Source organism: Falco naumanni, chromosome 9 (assembly GCF_017639655.2).
Source record: "Falco naumanni isolate bFalNau1 chromosome 9, bFalNau1.pat, whole genome shotgun sequence".
NCBI lineage: Eukaryota > Metazoa > Chordata > Aves > Falconiformes > Falconidae > Falco > Falco naumanni.
Window position 1 is genome coordinate 47,701,149 of NC_054062.1, and position 25,471 is coordinate 47,726,619.

Here is a 25,471-nt window from a genome sequence, read left to right on the forward strand (position 1 = left end):
ATCTTGAGTCCTTCCCATATTTTCTGCTTGCCTCCCAAAGTTCCCCAAAATAATACAATAGCTCTCAAACATCAGCTTGGCTCTCTTTACCCTACCCTAGCAGAAATTAGAACTAAGTCTAATATAATAGCCTTGTGTAAGCCAGGGTTGTCTTTTACGCCATATCTCCATGGATTGTTTTCGATTTCAAGAACAACTCTGAGAGCTGTATGTAACACAGAAAAGGGCCCATTGCGCTGTGGAATTACCTACGAGGTTCTGGGTTTGAGTTCTTCACCTTACAGGTTCATTACAATATACATGTGGGTTTCACTTCTACATTAAAGGCATAACAGGATGGTCTTGGAAACAGGAAAGGCCGTCCTTTCCATCTTCCAGCAGCAATGCCTAGTAATGTGTTGAGGAGATCTGGAAAAAGCCCAAAGACCCTTTTCTCAGCTGAATGAAATGTTAGTTCACCATCAGGAGCAGAAGTTGGCAATCTCTGCAGCCGTTCTTGGCCTAAAGCTTTACTGGCTTCAAGACCAATATAAACCCTAATAGCTTGGAGTTCCCATTTTTACCCCATACGATCTGCTTCTAATATTCAGAATTCTGCTGTCCGTACAACCTTCTATGTCCATCCTTATCTAACACTCTCTAAAACTCCTGAAAAATTTCAATCAAATCTGACACAGGGGTATACGTCCTCAAAATTTATGGAAACAGAAATCTAGGCTGGGGGGGGGGATAATATAAAATTGCATTAATATCTCCACTGGGGACAGAGTCAGACTAAAGTGTAAAGGTATACAACTCAAGAGTGAGATCCTTAGTGCTGTTTTTTTAGGGATAATAAGTAAAATAGGTGGATGGGCACACATAGCAGGAGTTTCACTGTGCAAGAAGGAGCGGCTCATCTCTGAAAATTTGCTTTGGTGCTCAGCTGGGCTAGGTGGAGCCGTTGGACACCACTGGCTCCTGATCAATGGTTATGCTGCCTGGAGAGCCACGTTTTTTGTTGTTTGTTTGCTTTAATCAGGTGTCTCATTCACAAGAGACAAGGACCATCCACATGCATATGCAGACACAATCTGGCAGGACTATTGATTTTTCTACTAGCTTACCCAGCAGACTAGTTGTTTTAAGCTAGTTTACAGAACTCTCAGTTAATTTTGACAGGGTTTGTAATATGCATGACGAGAGACCTGACTACAGCAAAAGATGAAAAGGGAAATAAAGTATGTTTGGTCATAACAGATGACACTTGTATTTGAAACAATTTTTCCTGTCTGTACTACCATGACCCTGCCTTCAAAGAACAATATGCCATAATTTTGCACTGAAAAGTTAATTTTACAAAGTTAAAAGGGCAAACATACCACTTATTATTATATTCTTTCCTCTTTGTGTATTTTTACATCTCCTATAAATTAACTTAACTTTTCTTTGTGTATGAAATATATCATATGGCTGTGTTTAAAGATTTTTCCAACTATTTGTGAAATTTATCACTCAAAAATATTCCAATAGGTGAAATCACAGTACTCTGATAAACAGTATCACTCATTGAGTTTTGTCTACAATGGCAGTTCGTCATTTTGGAATATCTCATTTTTAGTTCAACAGCTATTGTAAACTTAAATAACTCATCTAGTAATCCTTTGAGTTCTTGTTAGGCCAACAAATAAGACTGGCCACACAATATTTCTGCAATTTTATATTACTACCCAAAAGCTGAAATTACAAAAAAAAAGTAGGGTTTTGTAAAGATACAAAACATATTAAGAAACAAGTATTATTTCCTATGGTCAGGTGCTCTCCTAACACAATATCTTCCAAGAAAAACTTTTAAAAGTCAATTTAAAGTATTTTACCTTATACAGGCCCCAAGTTACCATATTGATAAATGGATTATTAATGCTATAGATTACATCAGAAAAGATCTGGCCGTTACTTTGTATTTAAAATCAGTATATATTCCCTGGAATTGGGTTCCCCACACACACACATTTATAATCACACATATACAAGGTACTATTGTTTCAATAATATGTGCAATTTCCAGTAGTACTGGTGGTTCATGTGTGTGCATAATGAGGGGAAAAAGGCAAATTATGGCAAGTTTTAAAGGTTTTATTGTCTTTGATATATACATGCTGTTCCTACTGAGGTAGCTAACAGAAGCTTTGCAGGAATATCTATAGTAGAACAGACCCTGCAGCTGTTAACATAAGATTATACTCATTTATCATTTCAAGAAAGGAAAATGAGACCTCTTTAAATTTCTTATGGTAAAAATTCTATAAAAGATTTTACTGTGTATATGTAAGCAGTCATTACCTATTTCCACCTACCACTGCTCTCATTAAGAACATTTTAACTCTTCTACAGGAGCTCTTTCCATTTCAGGGGTGGGTACTAGATTAGTCTCATCTGCTTTGGAGAGCAGATCGTGAATACTGTCCTAGGGCTCTGGAGACAGACCTGCCTCCCCAAGATTTTCCTGCTGCCTCTGAGACAGTTTCAGGGAATTTTAGTGTCTGCATCTATCACAGAGAGAGAAAAATAGAAATCAGTGATTCCCCTTGTGTCCTTGTGCACAGGGACATGGGCTGTGCTGAAGAAGTGAGCTGAAAGTAGAATCGTGGCAAAAGAGAAGTGACTTTTGATCAAAGCCAGCAAATATCCATGTCACACAGGCCTCTCAGATCTGAAACCTGAGAGGGAAGATGCAAAGCTATCTTTTCATGTGCCTTGGTATGGCACATTTGAGGACCTATACAGAAATACAGATATACTGATACTATACCTTACCACAGACCTCTCGAGCAATCGTCACCTTTCAAGTGGTAAGTTCCAAAGCAATCCATGTTTTTTGTCAGGGCCCTGGCTCCCAGTGACATGGATGGGTACAGGGCAGGGGGTATATCAAGGCTGTTCTTCTGAAGAAGCAAACATGAAGGGCAGCAGGTGTTTTCTCTACCTACCTCAGTCATCCCTATTAAGAGCTTTAGCGAGATGAGTACTAGCAGTGCAGCCTTGCAATATAAAAACAATTTAACTAATTGTTTTGTTAACTAATTAGTTGTTAACTAATGAAGAAGTTTCCTAGATAACTGATTTGATTATCATAAGATGTACTGTAATAACGATGGTTTAATAAAGCCAGTAGCTCTATGTGCTGCTGAAGCTTGCTGAATTGGACAGCAGGATGGCAGACAGATCTCAGCTGAAATCAGCTGCCAGGTGGGCAATGACCAATTCACTCAGGAGGAGGAATCCATCAGACTCATTATCTTTCTCACCTCCATCAAACAGATGGAAAGAGGTGAGAGGGGACAGAGGAATGACAGCCCATGCATACAAGCCACCGCCAAGGTCTGCATGGGACCCTCAAAACTGATGTCTGCCTGCTGCCAGTGACAACCTGTCCCTAGCAATGAACCTTTTTGCATATCAGCAAAATGGGCAGGGAAGTCTTCGAACAGTATGAAAACATAAGCTTGGCCCCTGTCTCTAAAAGAAAACGTTAAAAGTATATTCTCTGGTACAAATGAATTTGTTTTATATACCTACCCACCCACACCCAGAGCAAACACGGAACCTGCATGAGAATATCTTGTGTTTGTAATCAGACGTTATTTTCTTCTGAATAAACCACAAACAAGTGTTAACTGGAAAGCCTTAATGAAACATAATGACTTGGTTGAGGGGAGAAGTCCGCAGGGGCCAGGCATGCAGCCCCAGCACGCAGGCCTAGTGGTTCCCAGTACTTGTTTGGTTTTGTTCCACTTGCTTTTATCCTTTTCTCTTCCATTTCTCCCAGCAGCAAAAAGATGTATAAAGACAACATGCCACACTGCATCCTGAGAGATCAAATGCACGAAATTCCCAGGCTCTGTGCAGGGTCCCCAGTGCTGACAACTCTTTCCCTTCTGCACAAGTGCAGTCTGGAGCAACTGGCTGGGACTTGTGCATGGTTATAGAACTGGGCGGTCAGATAGAAAACTACTTTTCTAGACTTGCTGCAAGTGGTGGCACAGTGCTTAAGCCTCTAAATGAAATCACAGGAAAACATCTTTTTTGCTCATGTAACTGTTTCAGATTGCCCGTACCATCAAAAACTTCTTATCAGCATATTAAGTGAGAGATTTAAAAATTGTTTCAGGGAGGGAGATTAAAACTTGTTCTAAAACTGGAGACTCACTCAGGATTTTTTTATGTATTTTTTTCAAATAAACACTTATTTGTTGGAGGTGATAGAAAGAAAATTAAGAAAACTCTTGCAGGACTAAAAATAGGCAGGTTTGGGAAAATTATGTTCTATATGGCATTTAGCCTAACTCAAAGTAAACGATGACCAAGGCAAGATTATGGATAGCTAGCGTGTTTTCTTTAACCCAGATATATCTCACTTCAAGCTCTGAAGAATGTTAAAAACACATTAAGTAGAAAATTACTAAGATGGCTAATTAAGTCTTATCAAAGAACACATCTGCAAGTATACATGCACTGGCAGCTCTTCCATCATAAGTTGGTTTTATTACAAAAAGACAAACCAGTTCTTGTGGGGAAAATCAGGCGGTTACTTCAAGAAGAAAATATTTATATATTATTAAAGGACTGATTTTTCAAGTACCTGACGTTAATTTAATGAAGATGGAAATCATGCCTATATTCACCCATCTGTTTGATGAAGGCTTTGCTGAATATTTCAGGAAGGAGAAATTGACTTCTTTCAACGCCATTAGAGAGACTTAGTCAAAAGCAGGTGCTACAGAAAATTATTTTAGTGGATTACTATCCCCCATTTTCCCCTTAGATTCAAATAATATAGGAAGAAAGAAACGCAGATATTCACCTCGTGAAATGCCTGTACCACACAAGGTTCATTTATTCTTTGAGCTGATAATTGAAATCTCTTCCCCTCTTCCCCTGTATTTCTGAAAGAGCTTTAACAAATCCCTTGGAGTCTTCTGCCTATACCCACCAAAACCCTGGGGTCGACAGACACCTACAGAAACATTACAGCCTGGGAAGAGTCATTTCATATATGTAATAAAAGATTCTGAGTTCTCAGAAGCTCTAATGCAGCTTTTCCATGGGATTAGGCAGGACAAGGAGCAGCCCCGGTCTTATGGGAGACGCCGCGTAGCTGTAACCACTACTGTTCGCACTGCGCATCTGCAGCGTGTGTGTTCCCTGCAGTCAATGCCAAGTAAGATCCTCTGCCTTATGTTCCACGTGGGAACCTCACCTTTCACACAGGGGTGAGCACTGCAAGGATTAACTTGCACTCTTTCATACAGACCATTGCTCCAAAAGATACAGCCAGGATTTGCAAAACCTTTCAAGGCGTTTTAAAAGGGGAATTATCTGCACTTAGCTAGCTGGAAAGTACCAGTCATTGGAATTCCTCCAAGAATTCTCTTTTAAAATTAAAATATTTGGAAAGTACATTTGCAATCAGTTTAAAGGAAAGGCACATTTTATATGAAAACCCTCATACTCCGACTAAAACGCTCACTTTGACTATTATTTTCTAAATGGAGTGTTACAAGATCCAAGCACAATATACTGTGGCTCGCAGAGCAGAGTTAATAAACAGGATAAAGTTTCACCAATGCAAGTTGAGATTCTGCTTCTCTTTGATTATTTCCCTTTTCATCCTGACTCATGCCACTAAAAAGTAAAAAAAGCATGCATCACAGTAAAGTTTGAAGATGAAAGTTAGGGTCATAGTTATGAAAAACAGAAACAGAGACTGATTTTCCCCAAAGCAAGCCTTGATTCCTAAAAAATTGGGAGATGGTTTCCAAAGCTGTTTATCTGACTAGTACTGGAGAACTACCAGGTACATAGCCTTTCAGAAATTCCTGACTTTTTAGGGGATTAATACCTATCAGTACCTCACAAGCCATTTAGGAGGACACATCCCACAGAAAAACTAGTGAAAAACTCCTCCCCTAAATCATGTAATTACTTTAAAAATATGACACTCGTTAGACTTCTTGGCCTAAATCAACTCAGTGGCAGGTTTCATTGAATAAGCACTGGGTAATGGTGACGCCTGACCCAAGTATCTCTCTCAGTGATGCTTCTTGCACAGGGCTGACAGTTTCAAATGAAGCCATAACTTTACCCCTTATGACAGAAGGCAGAAACTGTTACTGCTACAGTTATAAATCCAGAAAAATTTTTAAATATTTTTAAAAGCAAGTAAAATGAATCTGATTGTTTATTTTAACCTTTCTTGTTTTACATATGCTGTATTGGATCTATCTGAAAGCTAAGAGAAGAAAATAAACCATGCCAGGCTATGGCAGTGCTAAGCCTAATGTTTTATGGTTTTCTAAAGTTAAGCATGCTACATTAAATGTGCTAAGTGAAGGGAAGATATAGCATTGTTATTGTAGAGGGTGTTTTGATTCTTTGAAATGTCAAAGGGTAGATGAAAATATTAAGACCTCCTTATGCTACATCTCACTTACATCTCAGAGGATCTTAATGCACTTTAAAAATTGCACCTAAGAGAATGACCTCACCTGGCACTGGTACATGCTGATCCAGCGGGTGCTAACACAGCCCTTATTAAGTGCAGCACTGTATTTGCAAAGAGTAGAATAAGGAATAACATATTCAGTTGAAAATGCAGTGGGAATTTAAGCAAAGGCACTTGGGAATCCAGCCAGAACACAGGGACTAACACCCAAACTCTTACAAAACTTGCTTGTGGGGTCTTTTAATGACCACAAGCAGTTGTAGCAGAACAGTAGTTTTATATTTGAGCACAGCCAGAAACACAGCACCATCCAATTATTAGTTGAGTCATGACTCGAAAAGCTAGTCTGTTCGTGGGGTGTCCACTGGCAGAAAGCACCAGGGTGGGAGGCAGAGCTGCACAGCCAGCCCCTCAGCGTTACCTTGTGTACTGAGAGCATTCCAGTCTGTTTAATCCCCATACTCCTTCAGTTACTGATGTACTTGCAAGACTGCCAGCAAGACTAAAAATTAGATCCAGTGTCTGTGGCAAGGGACCAGACATATTTTACATAGCATGGGCTTAAGTCTTCCAGACTTAGCGGTGACTGAGGTATGTCTAGGTGAACGGCACACCTAGCATCCAGGGTAACCTCGTTTCTGGCTTGTTTGCCTTTCAAACTTGTGGCTGAGGCAGACGCTATCTGCTAGAGCCCAGTGCTCCTCCAGACAAGTCAATTTGCAAAAAAAAGTGCTCTACTGTTTGCCACCACCTGCACCAAATCTTTAAAGTCAATGCATTTTTTAAAAGCGCTTTCCAAAGTGAAATATTACAAAGAATGAAAAGTACAGTCCGGCTTGGCAGTGCCTGGTACCATCTTGCAGTGCCACAAAGCCTGCAGTGTCCTGGTCCAGCATGTATGATCCCTCATACTAATTCCCTGCTTTGCTCTTTTACTGGCAATATTGGAGCATTCACGATGAAATCCATACAGAGGGGTGTGAAATCATTGGTGACACATGAGGAGAGCCAAACACCTTGGGTCTGCTTATTCCTCTCTCAAAGCCTGTATGTACTCTGCCAACCTTCTTTGGAAAGATATGCTTGCTCTTGGCAAAGTCAGCAGGGCGAATATGTATAGCCCTTTCCTGGAACAAGTGCAATCGCTCCTGGGAAGACTTAGAAATAAGTAGTAGCTGCTTGTCCCGCCTTTTCCAGTATATCTTGCTCAATTCTTGCTAAAAATATCCAACATGAGCTCTTTTATCATGACAATAGCTGCTAAAAAGGTGTGGTCCCATTTAGAGATAAGGAATAGGAATAATATGGGTAGAAAAGTGAAGGAAAAAGGAGGTTAACTTGTAGGTTCCATAGAGCTAAACAATCAATCTGATCATGTGTTTTCTACAGAGAGAAATGGGGATTTGGGGAGCAAGAAAGCTTGGTCAAACGTCCCCACATGTGGCGGACACAGAAAGAGGACAGCAGTCCATTATTCTGAGGTACACCAGACCAATGAATGCTGGGAGGTCTCATGTGGGTAGATTTTTTGTCCTGAGGATGAACCTCTTCTTTCCGTGTCACCATGCACTGACAGAGAGCTTTCCCTTGGGGGACTGGGGGGAAGATGAGATCATTTTGTGGCCTGATGCTGCAGCCCCCTCCTACTGAACACCTAAAATTTCCTGCAAGGTGGCCATTCCAGATACAACATCAGATTAGTTTCCAGCAATCAAGAAATAAGGCCCTAGAAGTTTATTCTGTATGGTAGGGCTGGGGGCTAATTCTGCTTGAAGGCAGAGACCCAGATGAAGCTGCCTTTAGCATTGCCGCAGCCATGGCGGTGGTGCGAAGGGTGCCGAAGGAGCAGCCAGACCCCTGTGAACAGGCAGGCAGCCCCCAGGCCAGCCTCAGAAGCCCCAGCTAACAGCACTAGGTGGCTTCCCAAGCAGAAGTCAGGTTTTGGTGCATATAATGTGATCCAGACTCTACCTTGTCTAGGACAAGGAACAAGCAGAGGCAGAGCCTCAAAGAGCCAAGCTGGCTTCAAGCCTGGAGAAGTGAAAGCGCCTGCCAGGAACCCAGCAAATCCTGTGCTTCCAAAACATCCACCATGCTCCCCAGCTTTACATTCCCATAATGAGAATAAATACAGTGATGCATATTCAAACAACCTGCAGATGAGCTTGTGATAAAATTTACATGAACTCTGCACCTTTAGTGTTACCAGGTGTATGGGCAGGGTTTGAGAAAACATGTGATAAAACCTTAAGTTGTAGAGAGCCTGAGAGTAAATCAAATACCTTCTGTACTGTCAGTACTGGCAGATGCAGTAGATGATACCAGGAACTTCGTAGCTGTGGTTGTGACCACTTTGGTTATTAAAAGCAATGGGGTTGCACTAAGGATCAGCCAGGAAGTTTTATCCCTAAAAACAGTGTAAGTGGTTTCCAGGCTAGAGAAATTGGAGAAATGAATATCTGAGCTTGAGTTGGGTCTTAAACACTTCAAGTGTCTGTGGTGTCTTACCCACCACATTTCTCGCACCCTCACACAATAAGATGTGAAAATCATGAAGTCTTTGTACTCAGATGAGAATGCAAATGAAAATAGCGTATATTCATATTCTAGATGTGTATATATTGCCATGTCTGCCTCTGAAACTCTATTGATATCCAAGTTCTTAATCAATATAAAACTTGTTAATGCTGCCTTCTTTCTCCCTCTCTAGATTTAATCATGTTTTTCTTGGATAACGTGCAGAAAAGTATGCATTGCCTTGAAAATAGCAAAGCCTCCAAGATGTCAAAGTCTCCAATACCACAGAATATTAGTAAGCACTGAGGACATACAGAACCTGCAGGACATGCTTAGTGATTAACCTAAGGGCAAAAAGCCGCTGCATAAACCTGAACACAAACCCCAGCTTGTATTCAGGGACTCCACCAGCCCAGGCTGATGCTCACATTTGCAGCGAGCGCTGAACCCAAGCTAAGTCTGAGCTGGTTCAAGGTTCACTGCAAACGTCTCACAGCCACATAAACGACCCAATAGAAGCAGAACCTTGGATTCAATTTTGAAAGTCTGCAGAGCTCCAAAAAAAGCAATTTATGCTTTGCCAACTGTGTCTTAAATGGAAATAATAGTTGTCAGGTTTTGAAATTATTTTATCTCCCTTAAACAGAATTAGCGCAGCAGTGGGGACACAAACACCCTAACAGCACAGCGGTTAAGAACAACAGCTAAGAAACAGTCCCTGGAATTTAAATCATCAGCTAAAATACCAGGTTTGTAACATGTTGCCTTTTTTATAAAATCAAAATATTCAGTAGCATCTTGATGTTTTAAGGAAAGTTTTGGATACATTTTGTCTTCCTTTTACAAATGCCCCCAGTCCAGAAAAGTATGACTTGTTACTTTTTAATGCTTTTGTTGTTTTTTTTTTTTTTTTTTGTCAAACTGTCAAAACAATTACCTCATTGGAAGCCACTTCTTGGCATAGAGACAGTGGAATGAAGAGACACTCTGCTTTGTGGACAACAAAGCGAGCCATTCAAGCTGGCTACCCTTGAAGAGCAGCTTGCTCCAAGATAATGTGCAAGATAAGTGATTGCACTGACTCTTTTTCATATTACAAAACAGGTCAATGCTTGTGAAATGAGCAACCTGCTTTTTTGAATTAGACAGCAGGAAGACAGTAACTTCTGAGAATAATAGTTAACTGGGAAAACACATTTCTGCAAAGTTTTGATTTCTTCCCACTGGTGTCCTTGAAACAGAGAAAAGAGAATTCTAATACCCATCACAAAATACATGATTTTATAAGAGCCATATGTTACCTCGGAGTGCATAAGGTACAAGCCCAAGCCTATTTCAGCATGAACAAGGAAACAGACTGATCTGATGAAGAGTGCTCTTGAGCATGTAGCCCCCCTTTTATACCATAACTGTGGGATCTTCTTTTTCCCAGTCTTGCAAAAGGCTTGTACAAGTGGCTCATAGGTGAATTAACCATTTGCTGAAACTTAAACTGTTGCAACCTCTCTCTTCCTTTCCTTACAGGAGGAAGTAAAGCAACTGCTTTACCATACTTGATTACTGCAAAACTATCAGACCGTTAGAATGTCAAGGTTACACAAGAATAGCGCACAGGGCCTGATTCTGCAGGCCAGAGGCACAGCACAGCCTCCGTCCATAGTGTGTGTGATCCAAGCATGAGCAGTGGCATTAGCCCAGTACAGCCTCCTGACTCAGTGCAGTGATGCCCAAGTTAGGAGGTAGGCAGATGTATGCCTCAGCTGGGAGATGGCAAACGCTGGAGTCACGTCTTGGTTTAATTGATAGATCTCTGACAGTCAAGATCCCCGAGAGCTGCTTAAGGTTTCTCCTAATTTCTGCTCCAACCTATAATCAAGCAGGTAGATATGAAGTCACACACAGCTGAAGTTAACCTGTTACACGTTGAGCTGGAGCGGAGATGTACCGGTAAAATCAGCACTAATCTCCCCCTGAATGCGATCTCTAATAGCACAGCTGCAGCCATGTCTGCCTGCGCAAGCACTTTTTAACCACCTCTCTCCCCTGTCAGGGTTAAGCTCTCCCACCTTCCCTCATGCTGGTGGGTAAGGTGTACCAAGAGTAGAGATAGGTGCCGTCACTGCCAATACCTTTACTAGTAGACGCTTTCCTGGACACATCTGTTTGAACACTTTTCTTCCTGAGAAGCAGTTCAGAGACGTGTACACCAGGATGATAGCTAATAGGACATGAGATAACAACCCATGAGCTACAGAGCTACATAAATACTTAGTCTAAGCTTGGATTAGAGTTAGCTGGTGCTGAATACCTGTGTTGAGCTACATCAGATGAAAAACATCTTTTAAAAATCTTATTTAAGTGGACCTAAGTATTTGCCTTGAGGGAAGTGGCTCTTCAGGGTATTTACGTAAGGCCAAATCCTGCCACAGAGCCGTTAGCCTCTTGGCACAGATGTCACCAAGGTTACACTTTAAGGAAATGCAGCCTTGAAGAGGAAAGCTTGAACAGTATGACTCAGCAACGTTAAAATGGCCCCATGAAAGAAGAGCTTGCAGACCATAATTAATGGACTGGAAATTATTCGGAAACAACATTAGATGAAGCGGAATGTTTTTAGACATATTTCACATGGTTCCAAGGCAGGTAACTCAAAAGTGCCCACAAAGGTCAATAAAAACATTTCCATTGACCTCCAAGAGGTAGCATCAGATGGCAAATAAACCACTAGTCCCCAAGAGGCAAGTACTGGAAATAAAACTTCATGCATACATTTTTGAACATCCCAACCACAGTTGTTCATAAGCCATATTCAGCACAAGTGTTTCATCTTCAGAAATGACAGGCCCTCAGGAGGTGAGCTGGGCCCTCACAGGATCTACTGAGGTGCATTCCTGGCACCTTAGGTTGAAAATGTTGGCCTTAATCATTTAAATACATGCATAAATAGCCCTCACCAAAGTGAATGTCTGCTCATCTAAACACAAATACAGGTGAATTAGACAAACTACATGAAGAGATCATGTAACAGAAAGGTGAGCAGTCATCTTCTCCAGTGGCTAAAAGGCTTCAATTCTGTCTATCCTTAGTAAATCCATCTTTTCCCTTTTTTATTTTTTTAGCAAGTTTCCAGAAAAAGCAACGTCAGTGTTCCTTGTTTCATACTGGCTTGTTCCATATTCCTTTTACAGAATAAAATAGATGTGGACTTTGCCTTAGAAAACGGCATTACTAGAACTGTTTACCCATAAACTTTACTATTGAAGTGACTTTAGAAATAAGAGAATGTCAGGTAGGCTTAACCGTCCCTTTTAATGTTTGTCTTGGATTTCTCATATCCTAAAGCCAAGACTTCTGGGATATTGGCAGTAAATGCCTATCAAAGTCAATATCATCAAAACCACCTATAAACCTAAGAGTTGAGTTCAGCCCTCAAAAAGGTAAAGTGTTGCTATGCTTTCATCTCCCTTGAGATACTCAGAGGAAAAAGAACTTAAGAAGAGTGTCCCAATGAGTGCTGCAAGCCCTTGTGACCAAGGGCTACTCTGGGTGTGGACAGCAGTAAGGACTGGCAGCTCAGAGGAAAAATACACAGCAAGAGCAGCATCATGGTTCACAGTATCTGAAAGGACCTTTACCAGCTACAGCTGGTGCCTCTGTTACAGTCACCATCTGGAAAGGTTTTCAAAGTGCTTTCCAACTCGGGAAAACCTTGAGCAGACTCAGGTTTGAGGGTCCTTATCAATTGTTGTGTCTCATAGGATCTTGATTCCCACCTTGTCCACAGGACACAAAAAAAGCATGTGGCTCAGCACAGCCCAGTGTGTTCAAACACCAGAGCTCAGCACCAGGCAGAAATAACCTGGATCTCAAAGCAGCGTATGTGTATCAAACCCACATTTTACCAAGCTTAGCTGAATTATACAGTTCCAAGGTTTTTCAAGTCTTCCTGAGTTTGGATATGTGCAGCAACTAGTGAACAAAGACTTGTTCTTACAGTAGATGTTAAAATACTATTAAAATATAAATACAGACAGGGAAGAGAGACATCTGAAGAAGTCTATTCCAGAAATTAAATGTTAAGTTTCTACTTTCTCTTTTCCAAAAGATCCAAAGACCAACAGCAATAGCAGAAGTTATTACAAATTGTATAAAAATTAATCTTTGTCTGCAAAAAGCTGTACTTCCACAGTTCTCACAGTACTTTTTTCTAGTTCAAATGCAAAGCATGTGTTTGTAAATACAGCATTTCTGTTGCATGCATTGCTTGAAAGTAAATCAGCCTGAAGAGATGACACTGAAACAGCTGCCAGTCCTGCTAGGACTTATGTCACACAGTGACCATAATGTCCTGTGACTGGAATAAATGCAAGACACAATAGATAATTTTTAACCTAAAGTACAGAACCGTCCAATTAGGAACATCCCTTAAATCAGGCACTGGCAATTATTCTGAATGTTATAGAACATCACTCTCTTTGATTAGAAATGTAAATACTATCCTCTAATTGGGGAGCAGGGGGGAGCAATTTTTGTTAAAGTTATCTTAATTAAATTCAGCATCTGGCAATGAAGTTATTTACATAGATTGAATTTCACAGCAAAATATTTCTGTCAATAATTCTTTGTGCCTTCTTGAGCTACAGAGCTGTCCTTCCTTATCATGCCACATATCACCAGTTTTCTCCTTCCTGTCTCTGTATACTGTATGCTAGATACTTTTGGCTATGTAATTAGAGGATTTTATTGTTTTGTTTTGCCTTTTTTCTTTACACAGAGACACTAATTGGATTCAGAACCTAACAAAGACCCTCAAGAACCTAAGGTCATTTGGCAAAAAACCACTGCCTTTATAGTTTCAGCTGTCTTTTATATCTTCTTTATTATCCAAATTCCCTTCATGTTTTAAATAGCAAATTACTATAGATTAGGGCAATTGATGTTTTATATTAAACTTAGCCTGTCAGAGAAGCGAAATCTTCCCAACTAAAAGATTTTCTGAATGTGGATTAAAGGCCTCTCTAAAAAGACACAGGCTCTCAGCTTGTATCTTAGGCTTTTAGATCACCATCTAGATGGTCTGGATAGCTGGTTAATTTTTAGGTGGGAAGTCATGAAATGAAGGGAAATTGGGTTAGTGATTCAGTAGGAGGCACTCCTACCTCTGAAGCAACATTGATCTAGTGCCCTGGTAATGTATTGCTAAAAGGAAACGTGCTGTTGGAAAGCTTGACTGTTGGCTGGGTGGAAAACCTCATGACCACTTGTGGTGATTAATGGAAATGGAATGGAAAAATTAAAGATCTTATTCCACTTTTGACAAGAGCAGGGCTGTTAAGCTGAGTCTTGTGGCCAAATTCCAGGTAGCTACATTCAGCCTAGCTAAATACTCCTAAAAGTTATATTTGAATATACTGTATTATTCTTAACTTCCTACCCTCCACTGGCATGTAGCATTTCTACATGCAGCTGAACAACAGCTTCATTGTACCTTTGAGCAGCACTGTGGCTACATGGGGTGAAGAGTTTTTGGTGTATTTAAAGTGCTCTGAGATTCTTGAAGGTGAAAGACTGTATACACATAGCATATTTTATTCTTAGTTTTAACTGACATGGTGAAGCTTGCCCACACTTAGCTAAAATTAAACACACGGTATTATTTGCACATATTTTTTTCCCTCCTTTCCTGAATGTAACAGGGAAAAAATATCCTCCACCTAGCCTACTTTTATGACTTTCATCTGTAATGAAAGAATAGAAGTGTTTTTTAAAAATTGGTCCAGTGAACATAAACTGTCGTAAATGTAGCAGCAATATTCTACCTAGGAACGTATTTCTGAACTCTCTATATATCTACTTTCAGGTTTTATATACCTAAGATGAAGAATGTAGTGGTACTCTTGGACATATGCTTTCAGTCTCGCATTCAGTGTAGCTAAAGGTAGGACTTCCTTTCCTTAACTTCCACAAAACTGGATAGTACCTTGAACAATGACCCAAAGAAATTAGTTGATAGTTAAAGACGTCCAAAAAGGAATGTAAGCTGCTGGCCTTTAAATTAAATTTGGACCAAAGAAATCTGTATTTTGACCCAATTCTAACTTTTGCCATACCTCACCTATTCTATGCTATTATCCAATATGAGGGAAACTCGACGCACATATAATTTCTGATTCTCAAGCTATCTCCAGAGCTCAGAGTAGTTTTGGAACCAGCATTATGTTTTTGAGGTAATTTCATTTCAAAGCATGGGAAAAACAAAGCAGTGGTTGGAAAGGTTAGAAAATAGGACTAAATGTACTGATTGTTGGGAGAATACGATTTGTCTGCCTGAGCCTCCACACCTTTTTGACCTCCACCTCTGTCAGGGCCTCCTACACCTTTCAGACCTCCACCACCTTTCAGGCTGCACCTCTGTCACAACCTCCCAAAGTTCTTTGGCCTCCCACACCTTTTGACCTCCACCTCTGGGACTTGCACACTTTCGAGGCCTCCCGCACCTTTTTGGTCTACCATGGCTTTTGGGGCCTCCTACACCTTTTTGGCCTCCACCTCTGTCTGGGCCTTCCACCTCTGCCTCTGTCAAGGCCTCCCACACCTCTTTGACTTCCCACACCTTTGTGCCTCCCACACCTTGCGGGACCTCCACACCTTTTTGGCCTCCACCTCTGTCTGGGCCTCTCCCTCTGTCTGAGCCTCCAATACCTTTTGGGCTTCCCACCTCTGTCTCAGTCTCCCTGTTAATTGCTTTCATCAGAGTCACTGGAATGCCTTTGTAATTATACAGCTCTGGGCTCAGATGGTTTGCATCAACTCCTGAGATCCTTCTTAAATTCTTAATGACACCACACTGCAGAAAATTAGCAGTTTTGGCCCAAGGCTAGGTCATACTAATTCTCCTTTTGTGTTTTTAAAAAGGAGAGGATTTTAACGCAGCTACTGCCACTTCTCTTTATTGGTTTTGGCAAAAACTTCTGTTGAACCCTATTTGTTCCTCATTTGGAAAGGACCACACGGACATTTTGTTCCTTTGGAGGAGAGCGGAACAAAGAGAATCAAATAAGGGTGATTAGAGGATAAAAAGAAAGTATGTTTGGAATGAGTCCACACTTGCCAGTGTTAGGCCTGTCTCTATCTCCTACTTCTTCAGGTACTGTTTGTAAAGTACCTTATCTCTCCCCGGCCTTGGGTTTTGTTATCTGACATGATGACAGCACAGAGCCCAGGCATCATTTTCACTACTAATCTATTCTTTCTGAGCACACAGAGCCACTGTGAATAGGTCCAGCTAGTCCAAAACAAAGAACACGTGAGAACACTCAACATTATCAAGATGCCAGGGGTGCCAGAACAAGTTTTGTCTGGTAGTTGTGCTCCTTTTGAAACACATCAACAGGACAGAAAAATGAAGGATGTAGACTAAGGAGACCAAATGTTGAATCCCTTGGGATTTCTACAACCTGCCCTGCTGTGCACTACTTTATGAAGTGAAATTAAACACATCGCCTTGTTACCCTAAATAAACTGATTTTGTTCTGAAGTTTAACTTGTGCTTTAACCATTTTGTTAATATTTTATGACATTTCTAATACACGTGATACCAAAATTGTATTTATTCTCCTGATCACATTTCTTTTCATGCACAAAATATTAAGACATGCCAAGCTTTTTAGAAGACTCCATTTTAATGGAGTCTAATTGTTTCGGTAAAAAATATTTGTTCCTGCCAAGTACTTCACATGTCATAATAACCCAGTGCAATTTAAACAGTGGATGTCCAAAACCATAACCACGATTTTTTCCAGTCAAATACTGGAACATTTACTTGGACGCTGCATTTGCTCTTGCTAGCTCCTTACTAACTTCAATATTGCCAATCAAAGCAGCTTTGGGGACAACGAGTGTTTCCTACAACTATCAGTCCAGTGCACAGTATATCAATCGTTTGTTCCAGCTGCACAGTAATGCTTTCATTTACTTTAATCATTTCATTGTGTTCACATTTAACATATTTCTTCTCTTTTTCTCTTTTTTCTTCCCCACACCCCCACCCCCACTCCTTCCAGCAGCTCATGCTCTCTGTTTTTCATGGAATGGGAGATATAATGGAAAATGGGAGGATACAATCACTTTAAAATTTGGTAATATAATTAATCTTTCTTTCTTGATCTTTCATGCTTTCTACATCCATGAGGTTTAGAACTGTCCTTAAAATAACAGTAACCTCAAAATCAGGTGGGTTTGAAAGGAAAGTACCCCCAAAGTTTCTATGCTATGAAATTTTTAGTCAAATTTTTCACATTTTAATTAAATGTGTTTGGTCTGATAGAAAGAAACGAAAAGGGTTCTATTTGTCACAGGAAACTTTACAAAGCTAAAATAGGGATTTTCAGTGGCAGGCAGCCAGCAAGGAAACTTGATCTCGGTCAGTTTTATTAAAGTAGCTTTACACTTTTGACATTTGCCTTTTCCCAATAAAACTTCTTGAACACTTGCAAGGATAAGAAAGTTAATATACACAAGCACAAGGGCAGATGGGCCTTGCTCATTAGTCAAATATCAACCTTGAATCAAAATAGAGAAAACCTACATTAGCTGCATCAGGCAAGTAATAAATTAAAACACACTTGAAGTTCATAGGCAAAATCTGGACTTTAAGTCCTAACTTCTGTGACACAGCCTGACAAATCAGGTCTCCCTTTACAATATGGAAATCTGACCTGCTACATAATATTGTGATAGCTTTAATGGCTAAGCCTGGTCAAAGATTACCTCCTAGAGTCTTATAAATTATTTAGAAGTACTAAAACTGACAGGCTGTACATAAAATGTATTTCACGAAAGCTTTCTCTCCAGCAGAAACCACAAGAACCGTGTGTATAATGACTGTAATCCAAACTTTCTCAAGTCTTTTCTGAGTTTCCTAGAAATCACATGCATGTTGCTGCATGCTGTGCTTTTCCATTTCTGAAAACATATGTCGTGCAGTGGAACTAATTCTGGAATCCTGTATAGCTTGCGCCTAATTCTGTCCAGCTTAGCAGCAGAGCACTTTGCAGCATATAAAAGAGACAATCAGTGGAACGTTATTAAAAAAAAGTATTTCAGATGGTCAGAATATGGTTTCATGAAACCTTGAGTGTCATGTTAGTAAAAATCTGCATAGTTTAATAGGCAATTAAAAAGCATTAAGCAGCTTTCGATCTAAAGCTGACTCCTACTATTTCAGATAACAAACAAGTGTTAAATATGTAAAATAATTTCAGTCACCTGTTTAGAACGTTTTAAAAAAATCACTGCCTTTTTGCTACCTTTGGCCTCTATGTTGCCCTTCAAAGTAAACACTGCTTACAGTATAATTCTTCCATAATAAAAACTGGGTTTATTCATAAGGTATTTATAATAAAGGGGTTGTAACTGAGGCTCTTTGATACTGTAATTATTAAGCATTGCTATCGCAATAAAGATAGTAATAACATCACTGATAGCACCTGAGAGTGTAACAGTAAATTCTGTGGCACTTTCTGGAAATGAAATGGGAAGCCATGAAAAAGAGTTTCAAAGAGTTAAATTTTTTGCTTATTTTTTCTAATAGCTGTTTGAAGCTCTAACATTAAAAAGAAGCTCTGACTGAAAAAAATTTTGTACCATAGTAAGAAATAAGAAGAAAACATAGGCCCCTGGACTACTCACAGAATGAAAGACCGCAGTACTATACTTGTGGCTGTCAACTGAAAGGATGTTTCTCAGATAAATTATGCCTCTCATTATTTGTGGATATCCACTGAGATTTTCTGCTTTTACATATGGACCTTCAAACAACCAAATGCGTTCTTTTTTCAGTTAACTGCAGTCCTGCTTTCCTTCCATCAGTTTTCACTTAACTCTCTCTGTTAGGATCATCATAATTCAAAAAAGGTCAGCCCTGGTAGCCCTCATCCATTTTACATCCAGCCCAAGTTCAAAGTATTCCTCTATCTTCTGTCTAACAGGACTTATCTCTCAAAAAGCTCTGCTTCCCCTTCACTGCCCTTTCTCTGAGCAACTTAGTTTAACTGCAAATTCACACTTCTTACACCTTGTGATTGGCTCTTTTTCCAGTTTCTAAACATTATTTTCCCAGCTTCATTCATCCCCTGGCAGGAGGAGGAAGGTAAGAGCAATCGTCCTGGAAAACAGGGCTGCACAACACCTCAATGTGTTTGAGTTGATTTCTGTGTTTTGCACCTAAAGGAGAACATACCACTAATGACTTTCTCAGTGTGCATCAGAAACAAAGAGACAAAGGAAATTGTGGCTGACAGTTCTGTGAGACTGCAGACCAGAGAAATCTGGTCAAAACTTGGAAAAGGTTTTTTGTTCAACAGTTTGGAAGTTGTTTTCCCTGTGCATGATTCTAAAAAATTAATCATGGGGTCGGAGGGCAGAGAAGGAGGAAGAGAAGACAGAAATAGTGTTCTTTATTGCTTTTATTGATTTTTTCTTTGTTTTTCCTTTTTTACCTCTAGCTATAAAGAATAAAATTTTGTTTTTTAAAAAAACTAAATATTAGTAAAGGAGGTGAATATCTGTTGTTCATCTTTGTTTTGAAAAAAAAGGCACTTACCATGAAAAAGGTTCTTATTTGAAAATGTTGAGAAAATCTAAAAGCTGCTTTTGATATGTTTGCAGGATTAACAGAATGATGCACATGATTTTTTTCCCAGAAATAATAAAATACAAAGTAAATCTTAGAGAAGTGTGAAACTGAGGCTAATGACTGACTATGATGAATTCTTCCTACATTTGCCCCTTATTGTCACACTAGGAATTGTGTATTTCTAATTGGGGGAGGAATTGGATTCAGCGTTAATAGTGTTAGTTAAACAATATGTCCTGTTATCAGATTTTTAGACTCTTGCTTCTTTTGTCTGTGTGTGTTATAGAATCCCTACTATAATGAATGTTCAATCAATAAAGGTGGAACAAGTTACTAAATACTGTTCTTCTTTCCATGTCTGGATTTTAACTTTCCACAATAAGAGAGTGAAAAGTTGAGGAATACGTAAACCTCAAAAATGCAGAGTGTGTTTTCCTAAATGCTGATTGCTACACAGAGTTAAAAAATGAAATCACTTTTGCAGCAGAAGGTAGCACAGCACTCAGGAAAGAAATTCTACAAAATGACATCATCATTAATCTCTTTCCAACCCCCAACAACACTCATTGCTCAGCTTTTTCTGAATGTTGTTAGGTTTGTTTTCACAAATGTTGTTACGCACCAAAATTCATAAACTAATCAGTTGGCTGGGTTTTAGCAGAATAGATTTTCTACTTGTTGGAGCTATTCAGGGTGGTTCTTGAATTAAGGCATAGAGCTCCGTCAGTGTTAAAATTAGAATGTATGACAGCCTCAGAGACAGCTATATATCACAAAAGCAGTGCAGCTCTGCAGTAGACAGCCTTTGAACTCTGAGGGGGAAAAAAAACTACATGGAATGAGAGCAGATGGAAATTTGTCAAAAGCTTATAAATCACCATTTCTGAAGCTTCAGTACAGCAGAAATTATATGAACCCAGATTTGACTCCATACCAACTCCAGAGTGGATTTCCCTTGCTTCTGCTGTCCCTGTCTCTATGCTAGTTAATATAATTGATCTAACATGGAACAGTAAAATTCTTTTTTTGCACAGATATTGGTAACTGAGAAAGAAAAGTGTCCCAGGAACACTATACCATTAATCTCAAACAATGCCATCACAGAACCTGACAAGTTTGCATAGCAGTGGTGCTGTCAGAAACTGTTTGAATAATGTTGTTTGGTATATATAAATAATGAGATATTACAGAGTAATGATAAGGCTCCTGTTGATAGCCATGCTGTCTGGGAGGAGCAGAGCCAAGGTTTCAAAAATATTGCATTGTAATTTTTTATATATAATTGAATTGACTTCTTGAAAGAAGAGGCAAATGGAGACAAGGGTGTTCAAGGTCCTACTTTAGCCATCAGAGAAATCTATTTTTAAGAAGTATGAAAGCGTTCAGCTTGCAGTCTCACAAGTACTGAGCAGCAAGAGGTCAGGTCACTACACACAGAACACCAAAGAAATGTAGACAAATAGGAAGAGTCTGTCCTTGAAACTCCACAGGCAACCACAGAAACCCTCAAAATATCCTTTGATACTTCCTTTGCATCCTATGGCTGTTTTCATAAAATAAGAAAACAAGTAAGAGGCTGAAAGCAGAGCATGAATAGCTCTGAAGCATCGTTCTGTTAAGGTGAGTACTGTCTAGAGCACGGCCTTGGGTTTAGCACTAGGCAAGGGGAAATCATGCACACAACTCTCTTTTGGGAAAGTAACATATAGAGGTACCTGTAAAGGGTCCTAATATTCGGGAAGTAAAGAAACATGAGCTGCTGGATGGAGGCTTTTGGAAGGGATAAATTCTCATGTTCGGTGTTCCCTGGGAAACTTTGGACTCTCTGGGGCACCACAGTTTTGTAAGATCTTTTGCTTTGACAGCCAGAAGGACAAGGAAATAGTAAGCCCATAAAGTAACTGCCAGCATTTATTTGCATTCCCTTTTCCTTCTTCCTTCTCTTCCTGTGTGTTTACTGTGGGGAGGAAACGGTCTGTCCCCAGCTTTAAAATAAACCCTGAGTCAGGCCAGCACTATTCTGCATGCCCACGATATTTGTAATGCTCTACTTCCACAGTTCTCCTCACCTCTGTGCCTTAATATTTAAATTATTCACTGTCATTCTGAAGCACTTACGTTTCTCCCACATTGTGTACAATAACAAGCCCAAGGTATGGTTCATTACTATTGTTAGCAACAACTGTGTTTCTGAAAGTGTTAACTGCCCCCGGCTTCCTCTCCTGATGGTTAGCAGACTAGCAGGTCATTAACTGCTAGAAGTGACCGGTTTTGGAGGGATTAGGCTTTAAGGTTTTGAATTCACACAGTCCACACAGGAGTCGTTCTCACGGGCATTTTGCTTTTGTCCCTTTTATCACTCTTGGGCCTCTCTCACGTAGTTCTGGCTATTTGTATACCATGGTGAGGGCTTTTCTTTGTGTTAGTCTTTGGAGAAGACCTATTTGGTCGGTGGGATGGGTGGGTGGGTAGCACAGACCAAAGGGAAGAACTGTACATGGGTGTTCAGTTAACTCTTTTCATCTTAGTGTTGCCCTGTGAACATTTCTAAGCCAGATGCTAAACTTTCAGAGATAGCTTCGTTCACGAGCTGTAGCAGAAAGTAGCTTTTATTTCCCTGGTCTTAGAGAATGAGAGATTTAAAAGTGGAAGTCACCTTTCCACCCCCAGGCCTCCCTTTCCCCAGAAGCTTGGTTACCGAGATGGCTTCTGCACAGGGAGGAGACACACCATTGCTGCCTGCACGTTTATCCCCAGCCAGCTGACAGAGGTGGGGGGAAAGCACCCACCTCCCGACACAATGCTAGCTGACAGCGAGAGGGGGAATAAAAGGGAGTCTAAGGACTTCTGCACCCTCTCCTCCCCTTTTCTTGTGTATCTGAGAGGAGGAACAGCCTCAGCTTTGCTCCTCTCTCCACCACTGTTGGTTCCTTCTAAATTGGGAAAAGATGACACAAAAATGCTGAGTCCAGAGAAAGTAATTCTCTCTCGATCATGTCATCGTTCAGCAGATACCGTCTGTTATCAACCAGCGCTCACCACAACCCTTGTGATACTTGCAGGTTTCTGCAGTCAAGAGATTACCTGAATAATAACTCAGGCAATTTCCATTTATAACTTTTATAATGAAAGTAAGCTTTGACAGTAGTCACTGGCAGAAAACTCAATCTGAAGCATATTCGACAAGTTCAGAAAATGAGGCAAAGAGTAATTTTAAAATAATCTCAGAATTTTAAATCGCTCATGATTTTTTCAGGCCTATCAGGATTTTTGAATGCTTGCGGGTGACAAGACTGAGATACAATTGGGATTTTATGACACTACTGAATTGTCCCATCATGCGTAGTGTAGTATAATCATATTTGATGACTTTTCTATGCAATTTGCTTTCTGCTTATCACTTACAGCAATAGTGTTTAACAGCATGGAACAGAACACATCGGTACAATGGATACAGTACCTCAATGGCAGAGGATCTATTGTGACATTGAGCATATATGCGAGATTAACAGATTTATAAAGGTTTTAGTTAAATGTGAGATAAAATGAACAACATTAAGCAGAGAGAAGATGAATTTCTAGTAAAGAAATGCAGTCTGAACTTTTCAGAACATTACTAAAAATCTGTGAATTGATTTTTACTCTGACGTATCAATCGCGTGGGAGATCTAGCTGACAGCACTGGAGAGTTGGACTTTGGACAACTCCAAAATGGGACTCATCACTAACTTTACACAGAGTCTAAAGAGAATACAGGTTCTTAAATCCAGATCTATAACCCTGCAGTCAATAGATCTTGGGGGAATATGACCTCCTGAAGCGCCTGCCTTTTTCAGTGCAGTGTTTGCTCTACACCGGGAAGTGTTTCTGGGCATGCCCTGCACGGCATTTTGCATTAAACTGACACTGAACAGAACACAGAAACATTTCTTGGCCTATCCAAGCTCAAACTGGGCACAGTTTCGCTTAAAACTTTAGTGAATTTCAGTGAGCTTTCCAATAAATTTGTGATGATATTAATATTCATAACAAGACCCCATGGGACATTCACATGCCTTTCTGCTCAGCAGCATTTGGGATAACTGGCAGAGTGATCCCAGAGGATGTTGCATAAAACCTGTACATCAACAGAGGAACAGAAAACTAGATGCAAATCTCAACCCAGACTAGACACAGAAAGCTGAAAACATACACGAGCATACCAGCTTTCCAATGGAGCCTGGTCACTTTGGATAACTTCCAGAACTACAATTGAGGCATGCCCATTACTTTTTTCCAGTTCAATACACCTAATAAATATTTTTGTGATATTAGAGTGCTTTAGTAACTGCTTGTGAATTCATTTTCACCTCATGGCTCCTCCCCGCTGATCCTTGATATATTCACATGCAGCTCTACTAAATGATTTGTGGAGTAACATTTCACTCTTATTGCAAGCTGATAAGGGCAGAAACGCTCACGCGGCTCCATACTTGTTTTGAAGAACAGATTGAAGCATCAGTCTAAAAATACTTGCTTTCCTGATATCCAGAGACAGCTTTCCTTTGATTAGACACACGGCCTGGTTATATCTGCTATACAACTTTCTGGGCAGATGAGGTGAACACATATATCATAATTAGAAGTATTTCAAATATCTTTCAGCATATTATTGATCTACAGTTTTTATAATTAAAGCCCATTACCTGACATGAGGCTGGATTTAATTTTCTGCTTATATGTTTATGTTTAGTTTTCTTCCTTCTCCTCACAGAAGGATAATTGCTTGGGGAAAGGGAAGCCTTTCTGCAGAGCTGATCAAGATTCCAGGTACCACATAATGTTCTGATGTTTGGGAGTACCACATAATGGTACTCTGAAAATACTCTTACACATCACTGTTCCTCCTGCAGCCCTTTTGGACTAAAACATCACAGATGACAAAAGAAACACGCCGCAGACAGGGCTAAGTTGTGTGCCAGCAAAACACCAAGGGGTCTATCCGATCCATCCTGCCACACTTTGCCTGACAGCGCATCACAAAGTCTGTCTGCTCCTCCGCTACACTCTCCATTAAAAAAAAAAAAAAAAAAAAAAAGACTATTAATAACAAAGCCATATGTAAGCATATTCTCTTCACAGTCTTAGAGTTTGTCTTCACAATGTAAAAAAACCACTACTGCTGCACAGCAAGGAGATGGCTGGGAAACACAGCTCAACGCTGAAGGACAGCCCTGGGCTACACCATGTACCTGCAGCAGAAGCGGGAGGTTTAAGAAGAAGGCTGGGCAGGACTGTGGAGTCACACTGCGAAGTTGTATTGGCAATTATTGGAGAATCCATGGCACTGAAATAGATTTTAAGGGAGAAAGAACGCACAGACACAGAAGAATTAAATTGCAAGAGGTTTTTTTCAGAACTCAGATGTCAAAAAACCCTGAATCCATGTCAGAAGGCTGTATTAGGGCCCATGACATATATAATTATTTTTCTTTAACTAGGTCCAGTGGTGCCGTCCTATTGTCACCCACAACCATTTCCATGGATATATGGTGTGGATTTACCTCTGTATGGGAAAACTAGGCGTTCAAAGCCATGATTCAAGCCCATATGTCCACATGCCTAAGCTTGGACATCTCTCCTTTTACTTCTGAATAGGAAGAGAAATACAGCAAGCTGAAATACTTAAATTGAGACTTACTCTTAAAGCTTACCAAAAATAAAAACAAGAGTAGTTTGATTACAATGTGCATTTATACAAGAAAGAAAATACTGTTTGGGGAAAGAAAAATAAGAAGTGATGACAGGAGGATGAAGCCAAACAAGGGGGAAATGGTAGAGAGCAGCATGTTTAA